The 13,152-nt window shown below is 36.2% G+C and overlaps 1 protein-coding gene across 3 annotated transcripts in view; it reads left to right on the top strand.

Annotated features, from left to right (window-relative positions):
* Nucleotides 1-13,152, top strand: part of CACNA2D1 (calcium channel, voltage-dependent, alpha 2/delta subunit 1) — a 421,901-nt gene that overhangs the window by 282 nt on the left and 408,467 nt on the right. The window lies entirely within an intron of this gene.

Below are 13,152 nucleotides of genomic sequence, written 5' to 3'. Positions count from 1 at the left end.
CCCCGCGGCGGAGCCCCCCCCCGGCTCTCAAGGGACCCCCGGCGGTCCGGCCGGGCCGAGAGGAAAGTTTGGAGTTACACTGAGCCCGCCCCCTCCTCCCGCAAAGGTTGGTCCAGCCTGGCTGGAGTTTGAACGCTATTTAAAAAAAAACCCACCCAACAAACCCCAAACTTTCGCAATTTTGTTGAAATTCACGCCGAGGGCGGATTTTCTCGCCTCTCCGCGGCAGGCGGGCGAGCGCGGCGGTGAGTTCGGAGGCTGTGCTTGAGCTCGCCGCTGCCCGCAGGCGTTCCAGCGCACACCGCGACTATCGTGACAGTCGCGGGGTTTGTTTTCTGTCCGCGGTCGCCGGTGGGCTGTCGGCTGTGCGCACGCGTGGGCCACGCCGGAGGGGTTTTTGGCGTGCTTAAAGCAGCGCAAGTGAAGAACTGGTTTTTTCTGGGGTGTGCCTCGCAATCCTTTTTTTTCAAAAAAAAAAAAAAAAAAAATTCACCTTCGCGAGAGCTGGTGGATGCTCTCGGTGCAGGCGGCTTTCTGTTCGGCGTGGCCGTAAGATAGAAATCTTCAAAGCACCGCGTACTTATTAGCATGGAAGTGTCGCCCAGAGCAGTGCAAAGATCACGTAATGAAAGCATGCCATAAAAGAAAGGCAAAAATAAGCCAATACATCACATTTGAGATTTGCCTACAGATTGGAAAAAAAAACCCAAACAAAACCCACAACAAAGCACTATAGGCTAATGACCGTGTTTTCTTCCTTTTTCTTCTTTCTTCCTCACCTTATTATTATTTTATTTATATTTTTTGGGGGGGAAGCACTTCCCTTAGTCCCTGTAGCTGGGTTAAAGCTACCAGTAGGTAACTTTTAAGTGGATGACTCACTTTAATCCATTTTACATAAGAAAAGCAGTGCTAACGGTAGTCTTCCCCATTGTTTAAGGCTGGGTAGAATTTATTGCCCTCGTTCGTCCTGTGCAGGAGGATGAGTTTACAGCAATTACCAGCAATGCATTTTCACCAATTCGTACTGCTGGGAGGTTGATATAATTGTATTCAGTTCCGAGTATCCGTTCCATTATGAAAGACTCAAAGGGATGCTCGCACTGTTAAATGAAAGAAAGGAATACAAAGACAAGTGTAAAAGAACCACTTAATATCTTCTAACTTGAATAAATACAGCCTTTCATTGAAGGGAAAATTATCTTTTAAAATATTCTCGTGTTGCAGTTTATAAAGATGTGCCATGTAGAAGCAAGAGTGACAAAATACAAAGCCGGGGCTTTGTAAGTCAGTGCTTTTCATGTGTTTGAGCTCCTGTATTTACTGTTTCTTATTGAGCTGATAAGGTTGTCATACACAACCAATTACAGTTTATCCTCTACGTAGATTTTTCTAGTTTTAAAAGAGAAGGAAATATGGAACCTAGTGAAATTAAAAGAATACTGTATAAAAAGGATATTGTATAATTTCAAATAGAAGTCTAGATCACTTTTTAGCATAACGTTACGTGATATTTCCTTAAAACTGTTTTTGTCCCTCTCTCTCCATGTTTGCCAATTCCCTTCAGTATTTACCTTTACTGCCAGTCATGATAATAAAAATTGTCAACAGGGAAACATATTATATAACTTTAATTATAACTATGCCTATGATTAAGTAATTCAGAATATGATGTTAGTCAACAGCATTTCCATGTTCTACACAATCTACTTGCTCTTGGCTTTCTTTTTTCTCATTATTATTCCATTGAAATATCGTAGAAACAATCCATAGTGCATGTCCATCCTTCATAGTAATGTTTCTCCTTTGAAATGAAATCAAAGTGCAAATAAGGCTTAGTTCATTTAGAAGACAGCACAACAGGTTGATGCAGGGAGAGCTGCTTTGCAAAAAGTAATGATGTAACAGGTGAAAGAGAAAACAATTTTTGGATTCTTTTTAAAGAGTTGACAGCGGTGTTTTGTTTCTTACTATAGATTACAAATGGGGAAGAACAAAGAGAAGTGACGCAAATGCCCTTAATGTGAAAGATTTTATATTTTAAGAATATTAAAAATAGGGAAAAAAACACAGGAGAAGAGAATAAAGGAAAGAAAGGGTATTAATAATTGAAGCACTGAAGGTTTTCTGATATTATGTTCTTAGCTACCTTCTTTCTCCCCATTATTTTCAGTCTCTTTTTCTCTTAGTTAAAAAGTTGGTCTGAGGAAGCAGTATTTCCCAGCTGTTGTGGGAAAAATGTGCATATTCAGGGCTACATAGTTTACGATTTCATCAGCAACTCATTACTGTACAATCACTTTTCCTTCAGTCATCTCTTTCTTCTGCATCAGTAAATATTTTAACATGTGCTTTTACTAAAACATTCAGAAGTCCTTATCACCAATACAGTAGTATACAGGTACGAAAGATTTTTAGCAAAAAAGTGCTGAAGATTTAAGCAATGCCTGTCTCATAGAATCTCAGCCATTTGATTCATTTTACTTCTCTGACAAGGCAAAAAGGCTCTGATATATTTACCCAGCAATGTATGGAGAATCTCAAGTGAAGGATTGTGCTGTATGAAATGGGAGCCTTAATTTTTCATTGCAAATTTGTGCAGGTGGTATAATGGCATTTGTTGCTTCCTGTGTTGGAATATTTCACTGCAAATATTGAAGACTCTTCTTTAATGAACTGTTTAAGTATAGCAGTAATTATGTCTTGATCTTTAGCTATAAGGCTTAGCTACTGATCGATATATATTAGGTTTCATTAAAAAGTATCATTTTCATTGTATCATGTATTAGGGATCTATTACATGTTGGTACAGGATATCATGCTCTTACTTTTAACATAGCAACTCCCAAGTACTTCAATTATACACACAGCACAGCAGATATTTTGCACTTACATGAGAATATTGTTGCATATGGTACTCCTGTCACTATAACCACACTACTGCTAACACAGTATGCAAAGCATTTCTTTCTTTGTAGCCATATATATTTATTTATCATCTGCACCTATACAGACTTAAGAAAAAAAATACTATTAAGTAAATGTAGTTTGTATGTTTCCTGATAAAGGTAGCATAGGACCCTCTCCTTGTTTTTTTTTTTCTATATTGCATCAAAACTGATAGTCTTGAGTTTAAAAATACATTGTAATTCTTAAGTATACTTTTGACACCGTATGTCTTATCAGTGTTGATATTTTTACTGATAGTGAGTAATGTAGGATATAAAGATGTACCTGCTGCTTTCTGATGATAAACCTGTCTGTACTGATTAAAAAAGAAAAAAACAACCAACAAAACAAAACAGATATTTTAATTTTGATAAACCCACGGATGAAGCCTTTCAATATGAATGGTACTGTTTCCATAATTACATCATTCTGGATATAGCTTAATGTCTGTTTTTATTTTATATTCTCTCATTTTCCACCCCCACTCATTTTCTCTCTTTCCTTTACCTTTTATCCTTTTTTCCTCCACAGTCACCTGTTCTGTATGTAGAGGTTAAATTACACATTATATTCAAGATGGATCTGATACTTAGATAAATCGGTGTAAACCGCTTGAGCATAAAAATAATATAAAGAGGATAAAAATAATATACATATGAACTTATCTATATATGTATGCTGGCAGGAAATTTTTAGAAAAGAAGTTGTGTATTCCCGTTTTTTATTTGTATGAATCATCCTTACTGTTTCGGTGTCATTAGGACAACTCAGGGAAGTCTATATGAGTCATATGAATTAGGGCTTGCACAACTGGGACATTCGTATTTTTGGTTTCTGCGCATGGACCTAACAAGTGTAGGTCTTGCTGAGAATGTAGCGAGGCTTGGTACACAGTGTCGCTTTTTATATCAAATCAGTGACCGAATGTAGATAGAAGATATTTATGATGTGTCCTTTTCATCTGTTTCTACTGTCAGACTCAGGGATTTTGACACATCTCATATACATATAATCTCATTTTTAGCATAAAGTCTGTGACAGAAGAATGCCAATTTTTTTGCTGATGTTAATTAGAAAAGACAGCTGCATTAATGGATTACAAAATATGAGGCTCCTTCTCATTTGAAAATTTATTTTCCAATCTATTTAAAAATCTTCATTATTAGGAAAAAAAAAATCTGCTGAAGTGTACCTTTGTATCAGTGAATTGGAAAGAAAGCCAAAACATGCAATCTACTTAGAATCAGGGAAGTGCAATATCACCTCTTAGTGTTTTCTCAGCAGCACATGTCTGAATGCTGAGCATTACATGAGATGTATAAACTCACTGATATTTTAAAAAGTATTGCTCCAATCCGTTCTTCTAGTAGAAACATACTTAAAGATGAGTGCAAAACAGCTTGTTGATTGGTGTTGGTTTCTTTTGTGAGTGTCTCTGTACATGTGGTGGTGATAAATGCAAATTATTTGGATCCACAAAGCATTTTTCTGTTTTACATATTTTATGTTGTAAATGCTATTTTTTTTTTTCTTTTTCGGTTTCCCCTCTTAGACATTTATGCTGGGGCCTCAAAGTTAATGAATTCTATAGATTTACGTTTTATTAACTATGAAAATTCAGCTGAAAACATCAAAATAGATACCGATCATGAGACAAAATTTCATTGAAATAAATCAGCATTGTAGAGGTTCTTGCCATCTTTCATTTTGCAGTGATGCTATTTTCAGAACTGCATTGCTCATACCCTGCAAAATGATTTTATCCAAGAATTCAGCTGCTAGAAAGAGAGCTGGAGCTTGGCAGCACATTAGTCTGAAATGTATTCATTGTTAAATAGAAGGCCTGTTGTACAGATCTTAAAAAATATTTATCTAGCAGAGCATTTTAAATTGATGGAAGCACGATCAAATTATTGTTACTTTAATCTTTTCTAACAAAGAAACAAAACAGACTATAGTTGTCCACTGATAACTGTGATCTGACATGCTCATGCCTTTATTTTTTCCCTTCTGCGAAAATCCTTTACCCAAGGTAGTATTATCTTCTAGACCAATGTTTGACTTAAACCTCTGCGAGACAGGGGTTGCAGTTTAGGAGCATTTGAGTAGTTTAAGAGAAAAATGACTCATTCTCTCTGTTGTTGACCATAGTAGAAGCAGAATTAGGCCCCAGACTGTTTTGTGCTTCTTTGCAGCAATACACGATCTTTTGATCCCTGTATGCTTGGGATGCACGTTGTGCTTAGAGTGCTTGTAAAGACCTCAGTGACAAAAGCTGATATTATGGACTGCAAAAAATGTTGTTTTCTAGTGCCTTGTTAAAATATCTGCCTTAACAGAAGAAAAGATTTACCAGAACACAAGGCTGGAATAAAATTGTTGGACCATATCTATAACTTGGTGAAGCCAGATGCCATACTTTATTTATGTCTTTTACAAATGCTGAATTGGACTTCTGGATAGAAAAAATGACAGCCCAGTGTCCTCGGTGTCCCAGTAAAACATATCTAGCACCTTGAAAATACACAGAACTTAAAAAGTACAAAATAATAATTGCATTTCTGCCCCCACCCCTGGGCAGCACCTGTGCGTTGTGTCTTAGGTCACTCTTAGCCCATTCTTTTCATTCCATCTACAGCTGCTGCGAGACAGGTATCAATGAATATTTAAATGATTTGCATTTAAGATTACAGCTCTGATTTATTTCTCTTGTCGCATCTGTTAAACTGGTTGATCGCACTCAACTTTTCTCAAATATATATTGGGCAATGCTCTGTTCTGTAGGAACAGACCAAGAGCTGGATTTTGCATCAGTTGTGCCATTGCTAACTGCAGCAAATTGCTCATTGCTATTACAGAGTGTTGTGATTCTTCTTTCCCCCCTGATTTCCAATAGTAAAAGAGAACTGGAATCAATAGTGTTTGCTGAATATGATTTTTGCCAGGCAGTACTGTGTAATGCACACAGTGGTGATGCAGGAGTGGCTCACATTTAAGGTGCAAATACGTAACACGGCTAGTGAAATCACTCTCAACTGCATTTATACTTCAGTGATGTTCATGGGTTTCTTATTCTCAGTTTAGGGCCAGACTGTGCTGCTTGTACCCTGAAACTAAAAAGTTCCATTCATATTCTCAGAAAAAAAATTCAGTGTAAGAGTGAAGATTTTCAAAATATGCCTCAGCACTTTTTAATAGCTAAAGATTAATGGCGTATGCATGCAGCTGTTCAGCTCAAGAGGGATTTGTCTTTTCCTTCTTCAGTGCTTTCCAAACTATTTTTTGACCTACTCTGCTTTTAAGCAAATTCAACGTTTCACACCTTCCTTCCTCCCAGACTTAATAAGTTTTCAGGGTAAAATGTAAAATATACTCCCTCTTTCACAAGCACACTGTGACAAGAATATGGCTCGCTGTTTGGTAATGTTACACTAGTGATGTTAGAAGGACCGCGGTTTTTTGCTTATGTCCCTCCTTACAACACCTTTCTCTGCGTGCCAACAGCAAAACAATGACAAGGAGCCGAATTTCTGTTCCTTGTATAATTTTTGCTATTTATTTACAAAGATTCTAACAAGTTTATGAAAAAGATTGACATTATTTTGCATCAACAAATCAGCAAGCTTTTGCAGTTAATTACAGTAATTCAAAATCAGACTTTTTTTTTTAATCTGAGGCAGGCCTGAAGTACCCAAGAATATGAATGTGAAGTTATAATATTGCTGACTATTATAAAAAATGTTTTTTTGGATCTTTCACCCTCTTTTAAAATTACATTCTCACTCCCTCTCATTTGCGACTTGGTTAGGAGAAGAACGGTGGTCTGACTTTGTAACAGATTTTCTACATAGTGACTTAAGCATTTTTCATTTTTGAAATTTCCTCTGTTTTTCTAGAGCCAGGAATGTTGAGACAGGAATGCAGAAAGAAGAGGATTTTTTTTAAAGAATGTGTCCTATGGATCATATGGGCTAAGAATAATTTTTTGCACCGCAATCATTATCTTTAGCATGGAAGTATATATTGGATCAGTGGTCCTTTTTTCAGCCCTCATGCATATAAAGCTTCAGTCGAAGTCTACGAGCAGAGACTCTCACATTTATCCATTATAATAAATTCTGATTCACTTTTGACCTGATTTGTGAAGTAAATAAGAACAGGAAGGAGTTGCTGAGTCCACAGTCTAGTTTTTGTAGCAATCAGATGATAAGTTATGTTAATTTTTATTTAAGGGAGAAAAGCTAGACTCGGTTCGTCCAAATAATTTTCTAACTCAAGTGCTCCTATTTCCTGTGTACAGCTCCCCACTAGACTGGTCTGAAAGCTTAAAACCTTCCCCAGCGATACAGTCTCTCCCTCCCTTATCTTTACTGGGATTTTTATTATATTTTGCTAACCATGGACTAAATCTTCTTTCAAGTAAGCATGAAAATAAAGTTATGAAAGTTCTCTGGGTAAGGGTGGCAGGAGTAAGGCCTAAATCAAGGTATGCCATTTTTCTCAATTGTCACTTTTAATACCGTGCTGCATTTTTCTTTCTGTGCTAAGGTAGTCTTAAGCAAACCAGTAAAAGGGAAGTTTTCTTCATTCTTGGAACGAGTAGTAATTTGCCACACCAGGCTTGTGTTGACTTTTGATTAGAAATTCAAACCTTTTCCACAGGAGGAAACTGAGCCACAGGGGCTGTTCTGTCGAAGATTATTAAGTGAAACATTTTGCAGTCTGTGCTGGAAAAGTTGTGTTTATTGATACCACAGGAAGGAGGAAAGTAGTGAAAAAGAAATGACTGGAAGTATGAATTACAAAGTTAGTGTTTTTACTATTCCTTCCCTGACTCTTACAGGTGAATAACTTACTCCTGCACATGTAGATCCAATATCCCGTTAGAGGGACAAGTTCAACAGTCTATTAAAAGGCAAGTTTTGATTTATGATATTCTGAGATAGACTAGTGGGAAAAATGGTTTATTTTGTAAATGGCCGGATGAACCCTCACAGTAATAATTTTCCCCCAACGTGGATTTGAATAGTCTATTTGGTAGAGGTCTTCTGCATCCTAAATACAGCCCTGTACTTGGAGGCAATACTCTTTACATGGGGGGTGCTCTGCCCTATGAGATATGTTGATACTCTGTTTTATGAGTTTAATCCAGAAAAGTGGTGGTTTCTTATGCAGATGTTAATGCAGGTGTTGCTTTTTTGCATTATATGGCTGATTTCTTTTAGTAGATTGAATTAGAATAAAATATAATACATTGTATACTGTTCTTAAGTAGGTACTTAGAATAATTCCTGCAGAGATTATTGAATGTCCATATTTTGTGTTAGCCTCATATGTAATTTTATTCTTTTTATATATGGATGTACCAAGTCCATTAGATTTTTTTTTCAAAGAAAGACAAGTTAAAGTGAAGAGACATACATGTAGGAATGTGTGGTGAGAGAAGATGGAAATTGAGTGAAGTAAGCAATGAGCTTTCTTACACCATCATCTTCTGTGGAAAGTTATTCTTCATTAGGATGGTTAGTTGTGTGTGTATTTCCCAATGCACCAAGTATTTCTTGACCTGAGACTTTTCTCATAAATGAATTCAGTGGCACAGATTTAAAAAAAAAAAAGAAAAAAAAAGAATAGAAATAGAAGAGGTAACAAGCTTTTTAATTTATTTAATCAGAAATATTCTGATTTTATTTTCTATGTTGTACATCCTGAATTATGTGTATCTTGGCTGAGCTCTTTATCATTATACGTCTCTCTTTATTATTATTTGCCTCCCTTTATCTGCCTTGCATTATTTCTTAAGTTTTGTACCTTAGTTTTCCACACTAATTTCTCTCAGTAAAGTAGGAAACTGCAGTATCTTACCATTTAGTCAAGCAAGGGTTTATTGTCAAGCTTAATTTGTTAGCTAATGCCTCTAAAGCCCTCTGTAGTTGAAAAGTGTTGTTAAGCTGTTAAGCCTTGTTTATTAAGATGTGTGTTTGCTATATTCCCACCTTACCTCAGAAACTTGCATGACCAGACCTTTCCTGGATGGAAAATACCTCTGGTTTACCTGGTTCTCAAAGCTTTTTTTCAATAGAATCTTTGCAGAAAAGGTACCAACATATCTGCTTCTTTTGGTAACTTGAGATCTGGGGAGTTAGAAGAAGTTAATCCCCACGATCTGTACTTCTTGGATGTACACAGATTGTAAAACATAAGCTTAACAGCATTTTTAGAAACTAACAGGAGTCAGCAAAAATCTGCAGACAGTATCGTGAAAAGAAGCCAGCATATCTGACTCATGCCAATGCTGCATGCTAGTTGCACTCCTTTGCCACATTGCAAATCGTTGTTCTCACTGTCGAAAAATCACTTGGAGCTGTAGATGCCCAGTTTGTCTGAAATTTGTACTGTGAATATTTTGTGCTTTCTAATTAAAACAGAGGCAATAGGTGGGTACAATACTAGCCAAGGGCTCATGACACTTGAGTTCATTACCTGATCTGCTACCCGCTTCTTTTGCAGCACTGGCTACTGCTGGTTTTATTCCTTCTGTTCCCATTTCTAAAATGGCAATGACACCCCAATTGTCATCCTGCTTGAATAAATGTATTGCATATTGCAAGATGTCCTGCTTCTGTAAGAAAGATGGTCATAAAAGTACATAATTAGTACTGTTTAGGTGGTCCAGCATCAACTTGTTTCTGTTTATGGACTAGTAGCATGCCTAAGATGATCATTAGGAATCACTAATTACCTGATAATCACCAGGGCTGTTAAGATTTCAAGCAGGAGTAACATAGTTTTCATTGCAAATATTTTGGCTTGCCACAAACAGTAACAACAGAAGTGTAGTCTTTACTAATTTTTTTGTTATTTACCAAGCCACTTCTATTGCCTTAGCATCTTCTTGGATTAGACTTTTATCTCTTGTGAATGTATTTTAGATTATGTGGGTAGATATATAAGCTGGGAGAGGATCACTAATACGTGCAGGAACATCTCTTAAGGAGATTTCACTATACTATGCACATGGGGAAAAGCTTTGCGGTAACTGAAAGCAGAATCTGGTCCTTATAGTCAATTTTAACTGATTAGAAATACATAAAGAATTAATTGATTTATTGCATGACTAAGAGTATGGCTAAGGATATACTCTAAATGTCTTTGGAAATGATTAGGTACCCAATTTCATCCTTCTTTGCACCAGTGTAATTTCAGCAAAATGAGTATGAGTCCTGTATCTTTTAAATCCCGAGTGCAAGGATGAATCCACATAAAATAATTTCTGATTAAACACATACAGGTTTCATTGCAACAGAATGAGTCATCACTGTCAAGGCCTGATTGTAAAAATTATATAAATTAAAATGTAATACATGATCGTATTAGGCTATACAGAGAGAAATAGCAAGATATCAGAAAGAAACCATGCGTGATATCAGATGTGGTCATTTGTCTTCCTTTTAAATGATAAGCTCTGACACCACTTCATTGTCCGTGCCCCACTGAGCAAGTGTCCGTGTAAAAAAGAACTTCTTACTGTGCCGGAAGGCATCGAAAAATGTTCCCCCGGATTAGGAACAAACACAATTTTGTATAAGTATGGAATTGTAAGGAAGAAATACTTTACTTTTCAAAATACTGCAATGTCTAGTAATGTGCAGGATAATTGTAAGTGGCTTTCACAAATTTTCTTTTTTGTGGTTTTTGTTTTTTTCTTGAGCAATTAATTCTAGAGATCAGCACTGCAATTTGGAATGGTAGGAATGATAGAAGTAATTTATTTTAACCCCTCATTATGCACAACCAACTAATTTGTTCATCTTCTGGTATGAAATCTTTATTTTTCAGGTAATTAGGTTTAAAATCAGCAAGAAATTTACAGACAAACTTTGTATTTTTTTTCCAGTGAAGCTGGGTTTACACTGAAAGATGATATTGGTACTTTATGGGGATATGAGATGAAATTCTGAAGTGATAGCTGTTTTGCTATTAGAAGCACTCAGCCAGTATCATTGCTCAACTGCTATGTACATGTTCCGCGTATAGATACACTCTCCCTGTCTGCAAAATTAGGATTTAAAGCATCCATCACTTCCTTGCATGGATGGCGAGAGATACAATTAACAAATGGCCGTAAAGAATACTGTAGTGGATGTATTGAACAATACTTTGCTTGCAGATATTTTGCTGATAGTGATTTTTCCTTTCATAACTCCATTTATTTCTAGACTAAAATACTTTTATGGCCTGCAAGGTAGTTTTGCACAAAAATGCTCAGTAATTCTTGTAGATATCCATGCTTCTGCAAACACTTTATGTATTCAGTAGTAATGCTTTCAGCTTTGCAAGCACAGATTAAACATCGGTGATTAAGTATTTTGTTCCACATATCTAATTACCTGGGGCTCTATTTCTATTTAGTGAATAGTATTCTACTCTAGAATTGTCCCATTACTCTTCGTGGAAATAATCTGTTTGTAGAATAAAGCGCTGATCACTCTTTAAAAATTCTAAGTTAAAAGTAAGTTATCTGATTGTAAAGCTAAACACTTGAAAACTAGGAAATGCAAGATATTGAAATTGCCTTATGGCCTTAAATTGTTTTCCTTATACATCTTCATTGTGATCCTGTCTTCAGTTACAAAATCAACCATTATTTTTTCTGCTGGAAAAATGTTTCACTGAGGATATGAAATAGATATACAAGGGCAGAATTATGCTTACATGTGCTAAAATGCAGATGAATTCTTATTTTGGTTATTTGACTTAACAGCTTTTGTGATTTTGACTTAATAAGAGTTTTTTTCTATAGCCAATTATTCAAACTGCAACTCCAGTGTAAGACTAACATGACAGGTGGATTTTGTAGATAACTTTGGTAAAGCTGCAAAGGGCATACTTTGTCTCTGGCAGTGAAAACCTAGTAATAACTTTCACTACCTGGAGAGATTGCTGAAGCATCTGCCACTGAGAATTGAAAGTGAGGTATTAGCTAAAAGTTATTCTTTGAACCCAAAAGCTATGGTAAAGATACCCTATGCAAAGAGATGTTTCTGAGATATGAGAGATGGATGTTTTCTATTGCTAGGACATTGTTTCATTGCAAAAGGACAAATCACTGGCTGATCCTGGGCTTCTTATGCTGTGCAACTTCAATAACTGGTGCAGCCTTTCACTGGGCAGGAATTATTTCCTAGCTGGGATTTTTCCTGAAAATTAACAAACGGGAAATGTCAGCAGTATAACTCAGAGATACTGACCATTCTAGTTACCTATGTGGGTAAGAAACTCATGCTTCTTGTGTGTCTAGCTCTATATTTAATCTTGTAGTGATTTGGGATCAGCCATATCCAAATTTAAGAGATTTCACCAATACCTGAAATTTTAGAGTTCTGGTGTACCAGATCCAGATTTCATGTACTGAAACTTAATGGCGTGTATTTGGATAGAACTTATTCAAGGCTTTCTTAATGGCCAAATAGATTACCTGCAAACCAGAGATCAACTGCAAAATGACTCATTCAAAGACTGCTTAAAATAAAGTAGTTCTTCATTAACTACAATGGAACATTCCTACAATATCTGCAGAGCAGTAAAATGAACCTGTTTGTTTTTTAAAACCTGCAGTATTTTAAGTGTATTTTAGTCCAAAGTTGTTAAACAAATATATGATAGGCAAATACAGACTGTATGAGGTACAAAGTTTTGTTTGTTGTTGTGGAGGGGAGCTTCTAATTCAACAGTAATTTAGATAGATTCCAGTTTGTGGTTTGTTACTATGTGATTTGACACAGACACACACCCTCCATGCGACTTTTCTTTCACCTGGGAAAATTGGATAATGAACTAATGAAGGTTTTCTTGGCTGATAATGCTGTCTATTTTCAGAATGGAGCAATTACACAATCTTTTTAGCACTCAATGTCTATCTAAACAAAATCAATGCAAAAATAAGGGCTATTTACAGTGGAGTATTGTTATTTTACATTGTTTGTGTAGTTCTCTGAGAGTCTGAAATGATGCTGAAATAATACAGTAAAAAAATTCTCAGGAGCTTTAAAACCAGCAGTTTAATGGCCCCCTGATTTTTCTCTCAACTGAAGTAATTCACCACTATTTGTCTGCCTCCATACAAATGTAATGCCTTATCATTGCTACGGTTACTTTTTTTAGAAGAAAAGATCACTCTATGCATCTCAAAACTAGACATGG

This window comes from Haliaeetus leucocephalus, unplaced genomic scaffold (assembly GCF_000737465.1).
Source record: "Haliaeetus leucocephalus isolate CR32 unplaced genomic scaffold, Haliaeetus_leucocephalus-4.0 Scaffold751, whole genome shotgun sequence".
Classification (NCBI taxonomy): Eukaryota; Metazoa; Chordata; class Aves; order Accipitriformes; family Accipitridae; genus Haliaeetus; species Haliaeetus leucocephalus.
Note: the sequence above shows the minus strand (reverse complement) of the source record. Positions and strands in the feature narration are given on the sequence as shown.